The sequence below is a fragment of the Hylobates moloch genome, unplaced genomic scaffold (assembly GCF_009828535.3).
Source record: "Hylobates moloch isolate HMO894 unplaced genomic scaffold, HMol_V3 SCAFFOLD_7, whole genome shotgun sequence".
Classification (NCBI taxonomy): domain Eukaryota; kingdom Metazoa; phylum Chordata; class Mammalia; order Primates; family Hylobatidae; genus Hylobates; species Hylobates moloch.
In genome coordinates this window covers 87,731,510-87,752,710 of record NW_026652282.1, presented here as the reverse complement: position 1 = coordinate 87,752,710, position 21,201 = coordinate 87,731,510, and the positions used below count along the sequence as shown (strand labels likewise).

At 37.4% G+C, this 21,201-nt stretch overlaps 1 protein-coding gene and 1 non-coding gene across 2 annotated transcripts in view; one reads left to right on the top strand and one right to left on the bottom strand.

Annotated features, from left to right (window-relative positions):
* The window catches only part of IL1RAPL2 (interleukin 1 receptor accessory protein like 2), a 1,126,326-nt gene that overhangs the window by 73,423 nt on the left and 1,031,702 nt on the right, over window positions 1–21,201 (bottom strand). The window lies entirely within an intron of this gene.
* Window positions 15,805–15,912, top strand: LOC116812294 (U6 spliceosomal RNA). The gene has a single exon (XR_004370607.1). It is a non-coding gene; the product is annotated as a U6 spliceosomal RNA (small nuclear RNA).

The following is a 21,201-nucleotide window of genomic DNA, read 5'->3' as shown; positions in this document are numbered from 1 at the left end:
AAAAAAAAAAAAAAAAAAAAAAAAAAAAAGACAAAAGCCACAAACTTAGTAGGTTAAAATAACACAAATTTATCTTACAGTTCTAAAAGTCAGAAACCCAAAACTGCTCTCAGTGGATTCGTCAAAGTGTCATAAGGGCTGCTTTCCTCCTGGAAGCTCAGGGGGAGAATGTTTCCTTACATTTTCCAGCTTCAGTAGGCTGCCTCGGTTCCTTGGTTCATGGCCCAGCTTCCTCGAGCTTCAAAGCCAGCACTGTAGCATATTTAAATCTCTCTCCAACTCTCTCACCTCTGCTTCTGTCATCCCATCTCCTTTTATGTCTCTGATCCTTCTGCCTCTCTCTTATAAGGACTGTTGTGACTGGATTGGGCCCACCCAGATAATCTAGAATAATCTCTTCATCTCAAGGTCTGTGTTAGTCTGTTTTATGTTGCTATAAAGAAATACCTGAGGCTGGGTAATTTATGAAGAAAAGAGGTTTATTTGGCTCATGGTTCTGCCAACTGTACAAGCATGGATCAGCATGTGCTTCTGGTGTGGGCCTCAGGAAGCTTTTCATTCATGGGGGAAGATGAAGAGGGAACAGGCATATCACACAGTGAGAGAAGGAGCAAGAGAGAAGGAAGCAAGAGAGATGTCAAGCTCTTTTAAACAACCAGCTCTCTTGTGAACTAATAGAGCAACAACTCACTCATTACTATGTTATATGCTTCTGAGTTTACTCTTGGCTCCTGGCTGACATTTTAGAATTGATGCCATAAGCCCTTACTGTGTCTGCATGTCTAAGTGTCTGTACTTCATAAGGAACTTTACTTCTTTTTTTGTAAGGATATGCCATGGACTGAATTGTGTCCCACCAAAATTCATATGTTGAAGCCCTAACCCTCAATGTGACCGCATTGGAGATAGGCTCTTTTGGAGGTAATTAAGGTTAAATGAGGTCATATGGGTTGGGCCCTGATCTGATAGGACTGTGACCAAAGAAGAGGTCATGTGAGCCACAGCAAGATGGCAGCTACCTACAAGTCAAGAGAAGAGACCTTCAGAATAAAACTTATCTTGCAGGCACCTTAATCCTGGACTTCTCAGCCACCAGAACTATGAGGAAAAAATTTTTGTTGATTAAGCCACCCAGTTTATGGTGCTTTGTTGATAGCCTGAGTAAACTAAGACACAGTATAATATTTTGCTATGTTTGGGTGATATTAATAAATTAGAATATAAAGTATCTTAGAGGATTCGCTTATAGAGATGATTAAATTCTTATGTAATTAGAATATTCCTAAAATTCTCGGAAAATAAGGAAATTGAATTTCTAATGTTTTTGGTATGTTAGATGTTAAAAGTATTCTCACAGAATTCAGAAACCAATTCAAAACATTTTAAGAATTCGAGTTCACATGATGTAGGTAAGTGTTTGGCGAATGAGACTAGCTTAATATTTTGGCTTAATAAAAGACCTATGTCTTTTCTGATTTATCATTATTAAGTACAAGTGTAGATTTTATTCTACTTTGGCATGTTCTTCCTAAAGTTGTACAGATTTACTGAGGGAATAAGCTAATATTGCATCTAGTTAAGGTTGAAGATTATGAAGAACGTAAATTTGTGTTTAATCAAATGGAATAATTATTCTGGCAAACTTTATTTAACCAGTAATTATGTTTTATAGCATATCAGCTTGAAGATAATTTCCAAGTCTTTAGATAACCTAAAACATTAAGTTGATAACATTTTTTAAATTTTTTTATTTTTATTTTTTAATTTTTTTTATTATACTTTAAGTTCTAGAGTACATGTGCACAACATGCAGGTTTGATACATAGGTATACATGTGCCATGTTGGTTTGCTGCACCCATCAACTCATCATCTACATTAGGTATTTCTCCTAATGCTATCCCTCCCCAAGCCCCCCAACCCCCAACAGGCCCTGGTGTGTGATGTTCCCCGCCCTGTGTCCAAGTGATCTCATTGTTCAATTCCCACCTACGAGTGAGAACATGCAGTGTTTGGTTTTCTGTCTTTGTAACAGTTTGCTGAGAATGAGGGTTTCCAGCTTCATCCATGTCCTTGCAAAGGACATAAACTCATCCCTTTTTATGGCTGCATAGTATTCCATGGTGTATATGTGCCACATTTTCTTAATCCAGTCTATCATTGATGGACGTTTGGCTTGGTTTCAAGTCTTTGCTATTGTGAATAGTGCCGAAATAAACATATGTGTGCATGTGTCTTTATAGTAGCATGATTTATAATCCTTTGGGCATATACCCAGTAATGGGATTGCTGAGTCAAATGGTAATTCTAGTTCTAGATCCCTGAGGAATTGCCACACTGTCTTCCACAATGGTTGAACTACTTAACACTCCCACCAACAGTGTAAAAGTGTTCCTATTTCTCCACATCCTCTTCAGTATCTGTTGTTTCCTGTCTTTTTGATGATTGTCATTCTAACTGGCATGAGATGGTATCTCACTGTGGTTTTGATTTGCATTTCTCTGGTGACCAGTGATGATGAGCAGTTTTTCATGTGTCTGTTGGCTGCATAAATGTCTTTTTTGAGAAGTGTCTGTTCATATCCTTTGTCCACTTTTTGATGGGATTGTTTGTTTTCTTGTAAATTTGTTTGAATTCTTTGTAGATTCTGGATATTAGCCCTTTGTCAGATGGGTAGATTGCAAAAATTTTCTCCCATTTTGTAGGTTGCCTGTTCACTCTGATGGCAGTTTCTTTTGCTGTGCAGAAGCTCTTTAGTTTAATTAGACCCCATTTGTCAATTTTGGCTTTTGTTGCCATCACTTTTGGTGTTTTAGTCATGAAGTTCTGCCCATGCCTATGTCCTGTATGGTATCGCATAGGTTTTCTTCTAGGGTTTTTATGGTTTTAGGTCTAACATTTAAGTCTTTAATCCATCTTGAATTAATTTTTGTATAATGTGTAAGGAAGGGATCCAGTTTCAGCTTTCTACATATGACTAGCCAGTTTTCCCAGCACCATTTATTACATAGAGAATCATTTCCCCCTTTCTTGTTTTTGTCAGGTTTGTCAAAGATCAGATTGTTACAGATGTGTGATGTTATTTCTGAGGCCTCTGTTCTGCTCCATTGGTCTATAAATCTGTTTTGGTACCAGTACCATGCTGTTTTGGTTACTGTAGCCTTGTAGTATAAAGTCAGGTAGCGTGATACCTCCAGTTTTGTTCTTTTTGCTTAGGATTGTCCTGGCAATGCAGGCTCTTTTTGGGTTCCATATGAACTTTAAAGTAGTTTTTTCCAATTCTGTGAAGAAAGTCATTGGTAGCTTGATGGGGATGGCATTGATCTACAAATTACTTTGGGCAGCATGGCCATTTTCATGATATTGATTCTTCCTATTCATGAGCATGGAATATTCTTCCATTTGTTTGTGTCCTCTTTTATTTCGTTGAGCAGTGGTTAGTAGTTCTCCTTGAAGAGGTCCTTCACATCCCTTGTAAGTTGGATTCCTAGGTATTTTATTCTCTTTGAAGCAATTGTGAATGGGAGTTCACACATAATTTGGCTTTCTATCTGTCTGTTATTGGTGTATAGGAATGCTTGTGATTTTTGCACATTGGTTTTGTATCCTGAGACTTTGCTGAAGTTGCTTATCAGCTTAAGGAGATTTTGGGCTGAGACGATGGGGTTTTCTAAATATACAATCATGTCATCTGCAAACAGGGACAATTTGACTTCCTCATTTCCTAATTGAATGCCATTTATTTCTTTCTCTTGCCTGATTGCCCTTGCCAGAACTTCCAACACTATGTCGAATAGGAGTGGTGAGAGAGGGCATCCTTGTCTTGTGCCGGTTTTCAAAGGGAATGCTTCTAGTTTTTGCCCATTCAGTATGATATTGGCTATGGGTTTGTCATAAATAGCTCTTATTATTTTGAGATAGGTTCCATCAGTACCTAGTTTATTGAGAGTTTTTAGCATGAAGCGCTGCTGAATTTTGTTGAAGGCCTTTCTGCATCTATTGAGATAATCATGTGGTTTTGTTGTTGGTTCTGTGTATGTGATGGATTACATTTATTGATTGGCATATGTTGAACCAGCCTTGCATCCCAGGGATGAGGCCGACTTCATTGTGGTGGATATGCTTTTTGATGTGCTGCTGGATTCGGTTTGTCAGTTTTTATTGAGGATTTTCGCATCAATGTTCATCAGGGATATTGGTCTAAATTCTCTTTTTTTGTTGTATCTCTGCCAGACTTTGGTATCAGGATGATGTTGGCCTCATAAACTGAGTTAGGGAGGATTCCCTCTTTTTCTATTGATTGGAATAGTTTCAGAAGGAATGATACCAGCTCCTTTTTGTACCTCTGGTAGTATTTGGCTGTGAATCCGTCTGGTCCTGGACTTTTTTTGGTTGGTAGGCTATTAATTATTATTTCAATTTCTGAGCCTGTTATTGGTCTACTCAGTGATTCAAATTCTTCCTTGTTTAGTCTTGGGATGGTGTATGTGTCCAGGAATTTATCCATATCTTCTAGATTTTCTAGTTTATTTGCATAGAGGTATTTATATTATTCTCTGATGGTAGTTTTTATATCAGTGGGATTGGTGGTGATAACCCCTTTCTCATTTTTTATTGCATCTATTTGATTCTTCTCTCTTTTCTTCTTTATTTGTCTTGCTAGCAGTCTGTCAATTTTGTTGATCTTTCCAAAAAACCAGCTCCTGGATTCGCTGATTTTTTGAAGGGTTTTTTTTTTTGTGTCTCTACCTCTTTCATTTCTGCTCTGATCTTAGTTATTTCTTGCCTTCAGCTAGCTTTTGAATTTGTTTGCTTTTGCTTCTCTAGTTCTTTTGATTGTGATGTTAGGGTGTCAATTTTAGATCTTTCCTGCTTTCTCTTGTGGGCATTTGGTGCTATAAATGTTCCTCTACACACTGCTTTAAACGTGTCCCAGAGATTCTGGTACATTGTGTCTTTGTTCTCATTGGTTTCAAAGAACATCTTTATTTCTGCCTTCATTTTGTTATTTTCCCAGTAGTCATTCAGAGTAGGTTGTTCAGTTTCCACGCAGTTGTGTGGTTTTGAGTGAGTTTCTTAATCCTGAGTTCTAATTTGATTGCACTGTGGTCTGAGAGACTGTTTGTTGTGATTTCTGTTCTTTTACATTTGCTGAGGAGAGCTTTACTTCCAATTATGCGGTCAATTTTAGAATAACTGTGAAGTGGTGCTGAGAAGAATGTAAATTCTGTTGATTTGGAGTGGAGAGTTCTGTAGATGTCTATCAGGTCTGCTTGTTGCAGAGCTGAGTTCAGGTCCTGGATATCCTTGTTAACATTCTGTCTCGTTGATCCATCTAATATTGACAGTTGGGTGTTAAAGTCTCCCATTATTATTGTGTGGGAGTCTAAGTCTCTTTGTAGGTCTCTAAGGACTTGCTTTATGAATCTGGGTGCTCCTGTATTGGGTGCATATATATTTAGGATAGTTAGCTCTTCTTGTTGAATTGATCCCTTTACCATTATGTAATGGTCTTGTCTCTTTTGATCTTTGTTGGTTTAAAGTCTGTTTTATCAGAGACTAAGATTGCAATCCCTGCCTTTATTTTTTTTTTTTTTTGCTTTCCATTTGCTTGGTAGATCTTCCTCCATCCCTTTATTTTGACCCTATGTGCGTCTTTGCATGAGAGATGGGTCTCCTGAATACAGCACACGGATGGGTCTTGACTCTTTATCCAATTTGCCAGTTGGTGTCTTTTAATTGGGGCATTTAGCCCATTTACATTTAAGGTTAATATTGTTATGTGTGAATCTGATCCTGTCATTATGATGTTTGCTGGTTATTTTGCCCGTTACTTGATGCAGTTTCTCCATGGCATCGATGGTCTTTACAATTTGGCATGTTTTTGCAGTGGCTGGTACTGGTTGTTTCTTTCCATGTTTAGTGCTTCCTTCAGGAGCTCTTGTAAGGCAGGCCTGGTGGTGACAAAATCTCTCAGCATTTGCTTGTCTGTAAAGGATTTTGTTTCTCTTTCACCTATGAACCTTAGTTTGGCTGGATATGAAATTCTGGGTTGAAAATTCTTTTCTTTTAAGAATGTTGAATATTGGCCCCCACTCTCTTCTGGCTTGTAGGGTTTCTGCTGAGAGATCCGCTGTTAGTCTGATGGGTTTCTCTCTGTGGGTAACTCGACCTTCCTCTCTGGCTGCCCTTAATACTTTTTCCCTCATTTCAACTTTGGTGAATCTGACAATTATGTGTCTTGGGGTTGCTCTTCTCAAGGAGTATCTTTGTGGAGCTGTCTGTATTTCCTGAATTTGAATGTTGGCCTGCCTTGCTAGGTTGGGGAAGTTCTCCTGGATAATATCCTGAAGAGTGTTTTCCAACTTGGTTCCATTCTCCCCATCACTTTCAGGTACACCAATCAAACGTAGATTTGGTCTCTTCACATAGTCTCATATTTCTTGGAGGTTTTGTTCATTTCTTTTTACTCTTTTTTCTCTAACCCTGTCTTCTCACTTTATTTCATTAATTTGATCTTCAATCACTTATACCCTTTCTTCCGATCAAATTGGCTATTGAAGCTTCTGCATGCATCATGAAATTCTCATGCCACGGTTTTCAGCTCCATCAGGTCATTTAAGATCTTCTCTACACTGTTTATTCTAATTAGCCATTCATCTAATATTTTTTCAAGGTTTTTAGCTTCCTTGCAATGGGTTCAAACAACCTACTTTAGCTCGGAGATGTTTGTTATTACTGACCTTCTGAAGCCTACTTCTATCAACTCGTCAAAGTCATTCTCCATCCAGCTTTGTTCTGTTGCTGGTGAGGAGCTGCGATCCTTTGGAGGAGAAGAGGTGCTCTGATTTTTAGAATTTTCAGCTTTTCTGCTCTGGTTTCTCCCCATCTTTGTGGTTTTATCTACCTTTGGTCTTTGATGATGGCGACCTACAGATGTGGTTTTGGTGTGGATGACCTTTTTGTTGATGTTGATGTTGATGCTATTCCTTTCGGTTTGTTAGTTTTCCTTCTAACAGTCAGCTGCAGGTCTGTTGGAGTTTGCTGGAGTTCCACTCCAGACCCTGTTTGCCTGGGTATCACCAGCAGAGGCTGCAGAACAGCAAATATTGCACAATAGCAAATATTGCTGCCTGATCCTTCCTCTGGAAGCTTCGTCCCAGAGGGGCAGCTGCCTAAATGAGGTGTCTTTCAGCCCCTACTGGGAGGTGTCTCCCAGTTAGGCTACTCATGGGTCAGGGACCCACTTGAGGAGGCAGTCTGTCCATTCTCAGAGCTCAAATGCCATGCTGGGGGAACCACTGCCATCTTCAGAGCTGTCAGACAGGGACGTTTAAGTCTGCAGAAGTTGTCTGCTGCCTCTTGTTCAGCTATGCCCTGCCCACAGAGGTGGAGTCTAGAGGCAGTAGGCCTTGTTGAGCTGCAGTGGGCTCCACCCAGTTCGAGCTTCCCGGCTGCTTTGTTCACCTACTCAAGCCTCAGCAATGGCAGATGCCCCTCCCCGAGCCATGCTGCTGCCTCGCAGTTCAAACTCAGACTGCTGCACTAGCAGTGAGCACGGTTCCATGGGCATGGGACCCGCCAAGCCAGGCACAGGAGAGAATCTCCTTGTCTGCCAGTTGCTAAGACCTTGGGAAAAGTGCAGTCTTTGGGCGGGAATGTCCCATTTTTCCAGGTAATCTGTCACAGCTTCCCTTGGCTAGGAAAGGGAAATCCCCCAACCCCTTGTGCTTCCTAGGTGAGGCGATGCCCCGCCCTGCTTCAGCTTGCCCTCCGTAGGCTTCACCCACTGTCCAACCAGTCCCAGTGAGATGAACCAAGTACCTCAGTTGGAAATGCACAAACCACCCATCTTCTGTGTCGATCATGCTGGGAGCTGCAGACTGGAGCTGTTCCTATTTGGCCATCTTGGAATGCCCACCCCAGCTGATATCCTTTTGGGTTAATTAATAGTCATTGGATATCTAGATCATTTCTAAGTAGGATAGAATGCCAAAGTATTGAGTACTAATCATAATATTAAGCTTATATACTTTTGCTTCTTAGTTGTATATGCTACAGAGAGATGATATATTTGGGTCTGTTAATGAACATGTTCACTTTGCAACTTTGAGAAATCATATAAAGTATGACTGTAGAAAGTTGCATTATGTGTATTCATGAGCTCTGCTAGATTGCAAGGATGGACTGCAAGGAAGTTTACACTGTGAAGTAGAAATTGCTTTGGTTAAAAGTTAAAATTAATATATGTGAATGAGACTATGTAGGAGTAATAGTTTCAGAGAATTACAACTGTGTTTGATGTATTTTGATTTTCCATGGAAAGGAGTAGTTTCTTCCCAAAGGAGTTTTTTTTTTTATTCTGTTTTTTCACTCTTCAAATCTCTTTGTGCTCTTAAAGCTTATTGAGGACCCTATAGAGCTTTTTTTTGTAGGTTCTAACTATTGATACTTACTATATTGGAAATTGAAACTGGGGAATTTTTAAAATGCACACTTATTGATGAATTCAAAGATAGCAACAATGAACACATTGAATGTTACTAATAATATTATGAAATTAATTCTGACCTTGTGGACATCCTGATATGGGTCCTAAAGTGTCAGTTTATTCCAGAATATGAAGGAGTATAATGATAGACAAAAGGTAGAAATACATTTTACTTCCCTTGCTTTATAATACCTGAGTTTGAAAAGTTATGAACTGTGTTAAAAACTTTAGCAGAGTTTACTTAAATTGATAGGCCTGTCTCCTTGGTTCATTGCCTTCACCTACTATAAGAAAGGTTATTTTTTTATTGTTGCAATTGTTGTTGTTTTCCGTTATTCTGCTTAGATAACAAAGATTTGTGTCATACCACAATAAGATTCTATGGTTTATGTTGTCTGTATAATGTCCTTGGTCATTCAAGAAAACAAAGTTTCCTCACAAAAACAAACATTCATTACAATCATGTTATCTTCTAAGTTTTGTTTTAATGTTCTATTGACATTTGGAAATGAATAGCCAAGTATTATTTCTCAGGCACCTATGATCCAATTTGTATCTTAAATGTTCAAATACCATGACATTTTTTATTTTTGCCTTCCCCAAGTCTAATCCTGCATATAAAAAAATAAAATAAAGCTTTCACCTTATCTTTTACAACTAAAATTACCTTTTTAGGCCCTGTGCAATGGCACAAAGATTTTTTTCCTTCATCTAGTAAAATGAGAGGTGCTAAAAATAATTAGGTTTATTGATATGTTACTGCTGATGAGTTCTATGAGAACAGTTTTCAAATCAGAAAAGACGCTCAGCCTTCTGTAAGTTAGATTTGTGTGGGTAAAATATTATTGGTATAAATATTTCAAAAATGGTATGCTGTTTGGGAAATTTCAAGAAATTTGTCAAAGCCCTTGCTGTCCATGATATATATTTTTATTTATCAGAGTGCTAGTGGTGTTTTGTCTGATATTAGATGACAGCAGTATAGTGTTATCAGTCATAATTTCAGTTATTTTAAAAAATATTAACTTGGTTATAACTTTGCTTCTTTAAATTGAAAATGGAATCTTCTAGGCCACTAGATTTCAAATAGGAATTCACATCACTTAACTATGGAGTTTTATTAATATACAGATGTTTGTGGTGTATTCCATACTTACTGAATCTTTTTACTTAATATTGACATATTCTTGGTATATTCTTACTACATGCTTAGTATATTTACTGCATATTATGTCAGACTTATATGTTATATCTCAAGATTTTTTCTCTGTAAAGGATATATTCATCTATTTTTTATAATTTAGATGTAATGTTCACTATTTTCTTTAATAATAGATTTAATCACTGTTTATAATTATTTTGTCTAAAACTTTTTTCGGCAGGCTTAACTATCTTGTTTTGCATGTCAAAGAAACAACCAAATTTTATTGTCAGCTGCATTTTTCTTACAACAAATGCTCATTAGACCTTTCACTTTTGAAAGCTATTAGTAATAACTAACCATAGTCTTTTGTCCTAGATATTTTTTGTTTGTTTGTTTTACTCTGATCCTTTCTTGAAAGCATATGCAATCAACTACAGTCCTCAGTGCTTTGTCATTAAAAAAGGATGACTGTCTCAGAGCTGCATGGAAAAGGATTACGACAGGTACTTTTGGGTATAGGCTTCTGCTAATACAAGATCTTATGGAGCAAGAATTATTACATAAGACTGAATGATACGATGTAATTTTTTTTTTTTTTTTTGAAACAGAGTTTCGCTCTTTCGCCCAGGCTGGAGTAAAATGGTGCCATCTTGGCTCACTGCAACCTCTGCCCCCTGGGTTCAAGCAATTATCCGGCCTCAGCCTCTTGAGTAGTTGGGATTATAGGCACCTGCCACCACACCCAGCTAATTTTTGTATTTTTAGTAGAGACAGGGATTCGTCATGTTGGCCAGGCTGGTCTGGAACCCCTGACCTCAGGTGATCTATCTGCTTTGGCCTCCCAAAGTGCTAGGATTACAGGCGTGCACCACTGTGCCTGGCCTATGATGTAAATTTTTAAATAATATTGTTGATGTTTTAATGTTTTATTTTCAAGATGTATAAGGAAGTCCTTTGTCTTTTATGCTATTGTTGGGGCTCAGAACATGATACCCCGAAGTATGGCACCTTGGCATACTGAATACTTTGAATTGAAGGAAACTAGAAAGGCCTCAGAAACAAGGTCTTTCTGATCTTCTTACATTCTCCTGTCTCCTCCTCCTTGTTCTCCCCCAAAGCAAGTCATGGAAACAAGAATTCCTCTTCTCCAAAGAGGGTCATGAAAACTAGAACCCCTCTCCCCAAAAGCAAGCCATTAAACCTAGAAAGGTAACTCTCTCCCTGTTCCCCTTTCCCTTGAAGACCTTCATTCCAGAGGGGTTGTGTATCATACTGAGGAAGAAGAAATGCTACACAGGGAGGTCAACCGGTCTCTGAACAGATAGGCCTTGCTGGATCCCCCCACTCAATCTATTACCATTAGGTCATACTCTTCTGTCTAATCACATTTCTACATGGCTATCCATTCTATATTGAACCTAAGTATATAGACGGTTTCCTCTAGGTTTGGGGGTCCTCATTTCCGAAGGCTCCTGTGTCATGTAAAATTTTGATTAAATAAATTTGTCATGCTTGTCTCTTGTTAACCTATCTTTTGTTATAGGAGTCTTGGCTGTTACCCTTATGATTGGTGAGGAAAGGTATCACACTTTTGTACCTTTACACTATCTATAACTTATAATAATTTAGTAGACTCTGCTTTTATAAACTGAAATGAAATATTTATAAATGATATTTTATTCCCCTTGTTGACCCCTTCAGAATTCAGAAACTCTTATCGAACATTTTTATTTTCATAGCAATGTAGTGACTTGCATAGTTGCGGTAAGAATTTATTCTCCTTTTACTGGAGAATAATTGGAAACATTGGTTATACAACCAAGGACTTGCCTAGGATGTTATATGTGAAAATTATGCTTATTCAATTAGATATGAACAGATACTTTTAAGGCACCAAAGCTGACTTTATAAAGCCAATGCTTACAAAGTAAACTTGGGAAAACTGGCATGGTATCTGGCTTCCAGGGTTCTCAGACTTACAGATGAGTAAGGAAGGTCACTTCCTGGCAAGCCAGGGACTTTAGGATGTTTTGAGAACCTTAAAAAGAAAGAAATTCAGGCCAGGTGCTGTGGCTCATGCCTGTAATCCCAACACTTTGGGAGGACGAGGCGGGCGGACCACGAGGTCAGGAGATCTAGACCATCCTGGCTAACATGGTGAAACACCGTCTCTACTAAAAATAGAAAAAGTTAGCCAGGCATGGTGGCTCATGCCTGTAGTCCCAGTTACTTGGGAGGCTGAGGAGGAGAATTACTTGAACCTGGGAGGCAGAGGTTGCAGTGAGCCGAGATTGCACCACTGCACTCCAGCCTGGGTGACAGAGCGAGACTCGGTCTCAAAAAATAAAAAAAGAAAGAAATTCACCCATATTTGTAGGTACTATTGGCAAAATCCTTGTTTCCTAGCCTCAAGTCCACACATAATAAAGAGCTTTTAAAAGTCCAATCTGAGATTCTTTATGAAAACATCCATCAAAATAAACTTAAGAAGGTCCATATGGCAAATTAGCACACTTGCTGCACCTTCATAAATAATTAGGTCCAGTCTGATGATATGTCTTATTTTTTGATCAAGATAATTTTTCAGGCTTTTTTGATCAAAAAGGAGGGGAATTTTAGTAAAAATTGATATGTTTTGGTGGGAAATGATACATCATCTCTAGCGTATCCTTTAGGCCTGATTTAAGCAAAATCATTGTTCTGTTCATTGTTCATTGTTCCTTGTCTGAATTATTTTGCAACTTCTTGTAAGTTGAAGGTAACTGATATATAAATTCTACTCTTTCTGTTAGACATTTGGCTCCTCCACTTCACCTTGGAAAAACCAGTTTTGTCTCCATTTGTCAACATTCTTTTACTCCATAAAAATTTTAGCTCTTTTGACTTTTATTTTGAACCAGTTATAATATCTGCCTGGTTCCCTCATACTGTATGAATAAAATAAATCTTTAATCAATTTTTGTGTATGTATGAAAGTCATGATTTTACCTTGTTCTGAAAGTGAACTTTTAACGAGATATTTAATTCCTGGTTATCTTTCTGAGTTTAAATCATAGAGCTAGTCATGTTCCCCCTAGTAAGGAACGTTATGATTTAACAAAAAGTATTTACAAAAGAAGTGCTTGATCTGCCATGACATACAACTTGGATTATAACTTAAGTAGAGCCTCAAGTGTCATTACAGTATCATAGCTTGTTGTTCATGCATCTTTCATTATGATTCCATATAGCAAATAAGTCTAGGGGATTAGAAGGAAGCTGTGAAAAGTAATTAAGAAATGACTTTGTCTAGCACATGATAGTAAAAAAAAAAAAAAAGAAACTTTTCTGCAAGCCATTCCTTGACATATTTGGAGGCTGTAATCCATCCCCTAACCAAATAATGTCTTGCCTTTTTCATTTATGCATTTTTTTATTGTGCATACATATTTTAAAACTAATGTTTCTGCTTGTTATAGAAAATTATAATATGTTTTAGTTATATGCAATATAAATTAACCTTTGTTACTCTCTAGTTTGCCAAAGGAAGACAAGAGAATTGTTGCTCTCTGATAAGACCTGGTATCTCCTTAGGGCTCTCCACAGGGATTGGGTGGGGGTTGCAATTTCAAGTATCAGAGACTTTTGATCTTAAACTTTGGCTATTACCCTACTGAGTCCTAGTATCAACTATTCAGAAGTTAGGAAAAGACAAAAAAAATCAGTGGCAATAGACTTCATAACCTGAAGAACAGCTATGAGCACCAGGTCTCCTATAAAATGCATTGTGACTGTCTATATGTTCCATTAAATTTACTGTTCATCTGAGTAGAAGGGTGGTTTACAGAGGCTAGGAAGGGTAATGAGGGTTGGGGGGGATGGGGATGGTCAATGGATACAAAAAGCAGTTAGAAATAATAAATAAGGCCTAGTATTTGATAACACAACAGGGTGATTACAAACAAAAATAATTTATTGTACATTTAAAAATAACTAAATGAGTATAACTGGATTGTCTGTAACACAAAGGAAATATGCTCGAGGGGATGAATACCCTATTTTTGATGATTCGATTATTAGGCATTGCATGCCTGTATCAAAACATCTCATGTACCCCATAATATAACACCTACTATATACTCACAAGATTTTTAAAAAAGTTTATTGCTCATGTGTTACTCATATGTTATGTCAGTACTGAATCTTACAGACTAATATTTATGTATTGTTTGTGTTTTCTCTCTTTTTTTATTATTCACCTCTATTCTCTATACATTTGTCAACATCTCTTGGTTTTAGTTACTAGGCACAGGATAATGTAACCATACTTTTGATATCAGGCAAAGAATTGGAGCTTCAGGAGGTGACATAAACTCCCTATTGGCACTTAACTACAAATGGGCAGGGGATACAGCTTTCTTCTCAGGAAATGTTCTTCTGGAATAGCTTCACTTCATTAATAGGCCAATATGTGGTAGAATTTGACTACACTGCAATCTCCATCAGAACATTATTTAACTTCCATTTAATCTTTTTTTTTAGAGGATACATACTAGGGACAATTTTGGCCCCCTAGGGTACATTTGGTAATGTCTGGAACCATTTCGGGTTGTCACAACTGGTGGGAAATGCTACTGACATTTAGCTGGTAAAGGCCAGTGGTGTACTACTAAACAGCAGAGGACAGCCCCTTTTTCCACCAAAAAAACTTTCAAATCCTAAATGTCAACAGTACTGAGATTGAGAGAGCTTGGATTAGTGTGTCAACAATGCTGTTTGCCTGTTATTGAACTGCTTCATTTCAAATAAGAATTACCAAGAAAAAAATACTTTCTGACTTTTGTAAAATCAGATTGTTAAAGTTGTCTGCAATTTCATGCAAGTATTTCTCTTTGTTTGTTCTATAGAGCCTGGTGATTAGGAGTAGAGGAAATTACAGAAGTTTAAATAACACAGAATGAGCAAAGTAGTGTGAGCTTTAGAATGTGCAGTATATATAGATGCTTATTGAATAAAATCATCAAGTTAAAGAAGTTTTACTTGTCCTATGGGATCCAATGCTTACATTTCATGCAAAGAGGGTTAATTTCTCAGCAACTGTTAGAACTAGTGACATTTTCTTTGATCTGGCAGTGTTCAATGACAATTTTCCCTTGTAATCTAAGTTATCAACTTTAAAATATCTTCAACACACAGAGCTGGAAACAGAAAGAAAAACTATACTAAATTCTTTACATTATCCAATGAAAGAGTAACATGTCTTTTAAATGTGACACAAGTGTTAATAAACACTTGTAATAAACAAAAACAAGAATAATAACAACCACAAGAGACACTGGAAACTTTAAAAAATTAGAGGTTTACTTCACATAGCAAACAGCAGAAAATAATGAAATTACTGTGTATCTTGTTAAATATAATTTAAGAAGAAATTTCATGTCACACCTGATCATTTAGTAAATAAATATGTTATCACTAAAGCATTATGATTTAGTATAACTGTTTCTCTGATATAATAGCACTAGTCGAGGAAAACAAAAATACTATGAAATTATTATTGAGTTTTGCCAAGGTGTCACGTAGTTACACATTCAGTTGTTACTATGTAATTATTGAAGAAGACATTTATCTAACACTTTTGTGCCTTGGGAAGCAGCCCATGCAATGTGGTATCAAGCAGAATCTAATGGTAAAACCAATTTCCCAATATTTGTAGCAGTAACCTTTAGCAGGTTCCTTTAGAGACATAGATGTTCAAGTGACAGAGATTCCCTTTTGCCAAAGGGGGAACATCAGGTACAAGAGAATACCTTTTTCCTACATTACTTTAGTTAGCCCCATCTTGCTTTCCTGTGTATAGTCCCTAAGTGGATTCTATTGAGTCTGATGCCATCAAGGAAAAGATAAGTTTTCTGTGGTCTCTTCATAATCAGCTCAGTCCACCTAGGGAGACTGAAAAGCTCTCCTGCCTTCCAGCTAACCAATCAAGGAGAAATTGTGTCTAGAAAAATATTTATCATTACCAACAGACTGCATCAAACCACGATGAGATGGAAGCTACTGTGAAAGAGCTCTAGTCTGGCCTGTGATGTTTTGGTGATCTTAAATGAGCTCATTACTTTCTACCAGTGGAAGAGGTACACAGGTGGACACAATTTTTATTTTTAAAAATTGTTTTAGAAGGCTTATGCTGTGCTCACTTTGATAGCACATATACTAAAATTGGTACAAAAACAGAGGAGATTAGCATGGCCCCTGCACAAGGATGTCACGCAAATTCATGAAGTGTTCCATATTTTTAGCTAGACTAATAAAGAGGAAAAGAGAGAAGAATCAAACAGACACAATAACAAATGAAAAAGTGGATATCACTACTGACCCACAGAAATATAAACAACCATCAGATAATACTATAAACAGATCTATGCAAATAAAGTAGAAAATCTAAAGAAAACGGATAAATTCCTGGACACATACACCCTCCCAAGACTGAACCAGGAATAGGTTGAATCCCTCAATAGACCAATAATAAGTTCCAAAATTAAAGCAATCATAAATAGCTAACCAACAAAAGAAAGCCCAAGACCAGTTGGATTTACAGCTGAATTCTACCATAAATACAAAGAGGAGCTGATACCATTTCTTCTGAAACTATTCCAAATAATTGAAAAGGAAGGACTCCTCCCTAACTCATTCTATGAGGCCAGCATCACCCTGATACCAAAACCTGGCAGAGATACAACAAAAAAAGAAAACTTCAGGCCAATATCCCTGATGAACATTGATGCAAAAATTCTCAATAAAATACGGCAAACCGAATCCAGCAGCACCTCATGAAACTTATCCACTGCGATCAAATTGGCTTCATTCCCAGGATGCAGGGCTTGTTCAACATATGCAAATCAATAAACGTAATTCATCACATAAATAGATCTAAAGACAAAAACCACATGATTATCTCAATAGACGCAGAAAAGGCCTTCAATAAAATCCAACTTCCTTTCATGTCAAAAACTCTCAGTAAACTAGGTATTGAAGGAACATACTTCAAAATCATAAGAGCCATTTATGACAAACCCACAGCCAATATCATATTGAATGGGCAAAAGCTGGAAGCATTCCTCTTGAAAACCGGTACAAGACAAAGATGCCCTTTCTCACCACTCCTATTCAACATAGTATTGTAAGTTCTGGCCAGGGCAACCAGGCAGGAGAAATAAATAAAGGGTATTCAAATAGGAAGGGAGGAAATCAAAATGTCCTTGTTTGCAGATGACATGATCCTATATCTAGAAAACCCCATCGTCTCAGCCCCAAAGCTTCTTAAGCTGATAAGCAACTTCAGCAAAGTCTCAGGATACAAAGTCAATGTGCAGAAGTCACAAGCACTCCTACACACCAACAACAGGCAAGCAGAGGGCCAAATTATGAATGAACCCCCATTCGCAATTGCTACAAAGAGAATAAAATACCTAGGAATACAGCTAACAAGGGAAGTGAAGTTCCTTTTCAAGGAGAACTACAAACCACTGCTCAAGGAAACCAGAGGGGACACAAACAAATGAAAAATATTCCATGCTCATGGATAGGAAGAACCAATATCATGAAAATGACCATACTGCCCAAAGTAATTTATAGATTCAATGCTATTCCCATTAAACTACCATTGACATTCTTCACAGAATTAGAAAAAAACTATTTTAATTTTTTTACGGAGCCAAAAAGAGCCCATATAGCCATGACAATCCTAAGCAAAAAGAACAATGCTGGAGGCATCACGCTACCAGACTTTAAACTATACCATAAGGCTACAATAACCAAAACAGCATGGTAATGGTGCAAAAAGAGACACAGACCAATGGAACAGAAGAGAACTCAGAAATAAGATTGCACATCTACAACCATCTGATCTTTGACAAATTTCACCAAAAGAAGCAATGGGGAAATAATCCCTCATTTAATAAATGGTGCTGGGAGAACTGGCTATCCATTTGCTCAAAATTGAGACTGGACCCCTTCCTCATACCTTACTAAAAAAATTAACTCGAGATGGCGTAAAGGGTTAAATGTAAAACCCAAAACTATAAAAACCCTAGAAGAAAATCTACGCAGTAACATTCAGGACATAGGCATAGGCAAAGATGTCATGATGAAATAACCATAAGCGATTGCAGTAAAAGCAAAAATTGATAAATGGGATCTAATTAATGAGCTCTGCACAGAAAAAGAAACTATCATTAGAATGAACAGGCAACCTACAGAGTGGGAGAAAATTTTTTCAATTTATCCATTTGACAAAGGTCTAATATCCAGAATCTACAAGGAACTCAAACAAATTTATGAGGTAAAAACAAACAACCCCATTAAAAAGCAGGCAAAGAACATGAACAGACACTTCTCAAAAGAAGACATTCATACAGCCAACAAACATATGAAAAAAAGATCAACATCACTGATCATTAGAGAAATACAAATCAAAACCACAGTGAGATACCATCTCACACCAGTCGGAACAGCCATTATTAAAAAGTCAAGAAACAACAGATACTGGCGAGGTTGCAGAGAAAGAGGAACACTTTTACACTGTTGGTGAGAATGTAAATTAGTTCAACCATTGTGGAAGACGGTGTGGCAATTCCTCAAAGATCTAGAACCAGAAATACCATTTGACCCAGCAATCCCATTACTGGGTAGATACTCAAAGAAATATAAATGATTCTATTACAAGGATATGTGCATGTGTATGTTCATTGCAGCACTATTCACAATAACAAAGACATGAAATCAACCCAAATGTCCATCAATGGTAGACTGGATAAAGAAAATATGGTATATATATGTGTGTATATATATATATATACATATATATATATGTATATATATATACACACCATGGAATACTATGCAGCCATAAAAAGGAATGAGATCATGTCCTTTGCAGGGACATGGATGAAGCTGGAAGCTATAATCCTCAGCAAACTAATGCAGGAACAGAAAACCAAACACCAAGTGTTCTCATTTATAAGTAGTAGCAGAACAATGAGAACACATGGACACAGGGAGGGGAACAACACACTGGGGCCTGTCAGCGGGTGGGGTGGGGGTAGGGAGAGTATTAGGAAAAATAGCTAATGCATGCTGGGCTTAATACCTAGATGATGGGTTGATAGGTCCAGCAAACCATCATGGCACATGTTTACCTATGTTACAAACCTTCACATACTGCATATGTACCCCAGAACTAAAACTAAAAATAAAAATAAAGCCTTATGCTTCTGGGAAGATAGAGTCGCTATAATTTCTCCTATTTTTCCCACAAGGTACAACTAAGCTGTCTGGATATTATGTATAAAGCAAACATAAGATGATGCTGAAAAACAGGGAGAAGAAGGCAGACAGGCTAAGGACTACAGGACACAAGGAATGACACAGTGTTTAGGTCCCTGGGTCTTCTTTGTGTCTCATATACACCAGAGTTGTTACTGAACAAGCCAGAAACCCAGAAATGGCAACAGTTGCAGACATAAAAAGCCCAACAAAGACCTGCTCTTTCTATCTAAAAGACTAAAAAAGGGGAAGCCTAGAAAGATAGAAAGCCTTTGGATAATAATTATTATAGTCCAACCAAACATCACAGAAAAAAATATGGTACCACCCCTTCCCATGCCAGCAAAGGATAATTGGAGAGCCTAGACATTCACTCTTAGGATGCTGTAACAAGTTGTCTAGCACGCCATTGGGATGGTATCAGAGATGGCCAAATAGAAAGCTAAGACTTTAATCCCTGCTTGTTGTTAATGAGAATCACACTCCTCTCGTCCCTTTGCAGTATCTATGTGAGACACCATGTGAGAAGTCTGGACTTGTACCCCGACTCAGCTGTAATGAGACATCCCTCTACCCACTACAGGGGTTCTGTCGGAGGAGGCCTTTCACAATTGCCAAGTAATAATAAAGCCACCTCCACCAAGGTATCAATGGAGACCATGGAAGAACCTGGAACTCTCACCTATGTAGTAGTAGTTAGGAGACTCTCACTTTGGCTGTCAGTGGAGGCTGAGTGGGGAACCTGGGCTTCTACCTTCACCTAGCAACAATGAGCTAATTTCCCTATTTTCCCTGATGGAGCAGTATTAGAGAAAGCTAAAATAGAAGATTTAAATAACAACATAGTACAAAAAGTCTAGGTTTAAATTGGAAGCTAGTAGTTATACCAAAAATAGGAAAATCTCAAAAAAATGAACAAAGATAATGGATACCAACACCAAGATGATAGAGATGTTAAAATTATGTGGCAATTATTTAAACAGTCATAATAAAAACTTCAGCAAACAATTATGAAGATACATGAATCAAGTTTAAAAATAGGAAGCCTCAGTACAGTAATAGAATGTCCCAGCAAAGAATTAGAAATATAAAGAACGAAATGAAAATTCCAGAATTAAAAAGTACAATAAGTGAAATAGAAAGCTCAATAATAGATGGGCTCAAAAACAGAATGGAGGGGAAAGATGAAATAAACCATTGAATTGAAAATAGAATAGTAATTACTCATTCTGGACAGTAGAGAGAAAATAGACTAGAAAAAAAAATGAATAGATAGTCTAGGACCTGTGTGACTATAACAAAAGGTTTCACATTCAAGCCATTGGAGTCCTGGGGAGAAAAGGAAATGACGTCGGCACTCAAATAAATAACGCCTAAAAATGTCCCATATATGGTATAAATATAAACCTATAGATTTAAAAAGTTGGGTGCACCTCTAACAGGGTAAACACAAAGAAATCCATACCAAGACACATTATATTTAAACTTCTAGAAACTAAACACAAAGACAAATTTTTGAAAGCAGTCAGAGCCAAATGACCCCTTATCAACAGCTGAAAATCACTGCTCTTAGTCAATACCGTGCTGGAAGTTCTAGCCAGTGCAATAAAGCAAAACAATAAAATAAAAGACATGCAAATTGGAAAGAAAGAAATAAAACTGCCTCTATTTCCAGATGACATAACGTCTATGTTGAAAATCCTAGAGAATCTACAAAAAAATAGAAAACAACTCCTAGAACTAATAAGAGAGTTTAGCAGTGTTTCAGGATATAATACAAGCATACAAGAATCAATTGTATTTCTATAAACTAAGCAATCAATTCATAGACACCAATTAAAAACATAAAAACCAGCCAGGCGTGGTGGCTCATGCCTTTAATCCTAGCCCTTTGGGAGGCCAAGGCTGATGGATCACCTGAGGTCAGAAGTTTGAGACCACCTTGGCCCACATGGCGAAACACCATCTCTACTAAAAATACAAAAATTAGCAGGGCGTGGTGGTGGGTGCCTGTAACCCCAGCTACTCAGGAGGCTGAGGCAGGAGAATCGCTTGAACATGGGAGGCGGAGGTTGCAGTGAGCCGAGATCGAACCATTGCACTCCAGCCTGGGTGAAAGAGCGAAACTCTCTCTCAAAATAAATAAATAAATAATAAATATTATATATTATATATATGTATGGTATATATATAATATATATACACACACACACACCAAAAAATATTTTATATATAATGTCATTTACAATCATTGAAAAAATA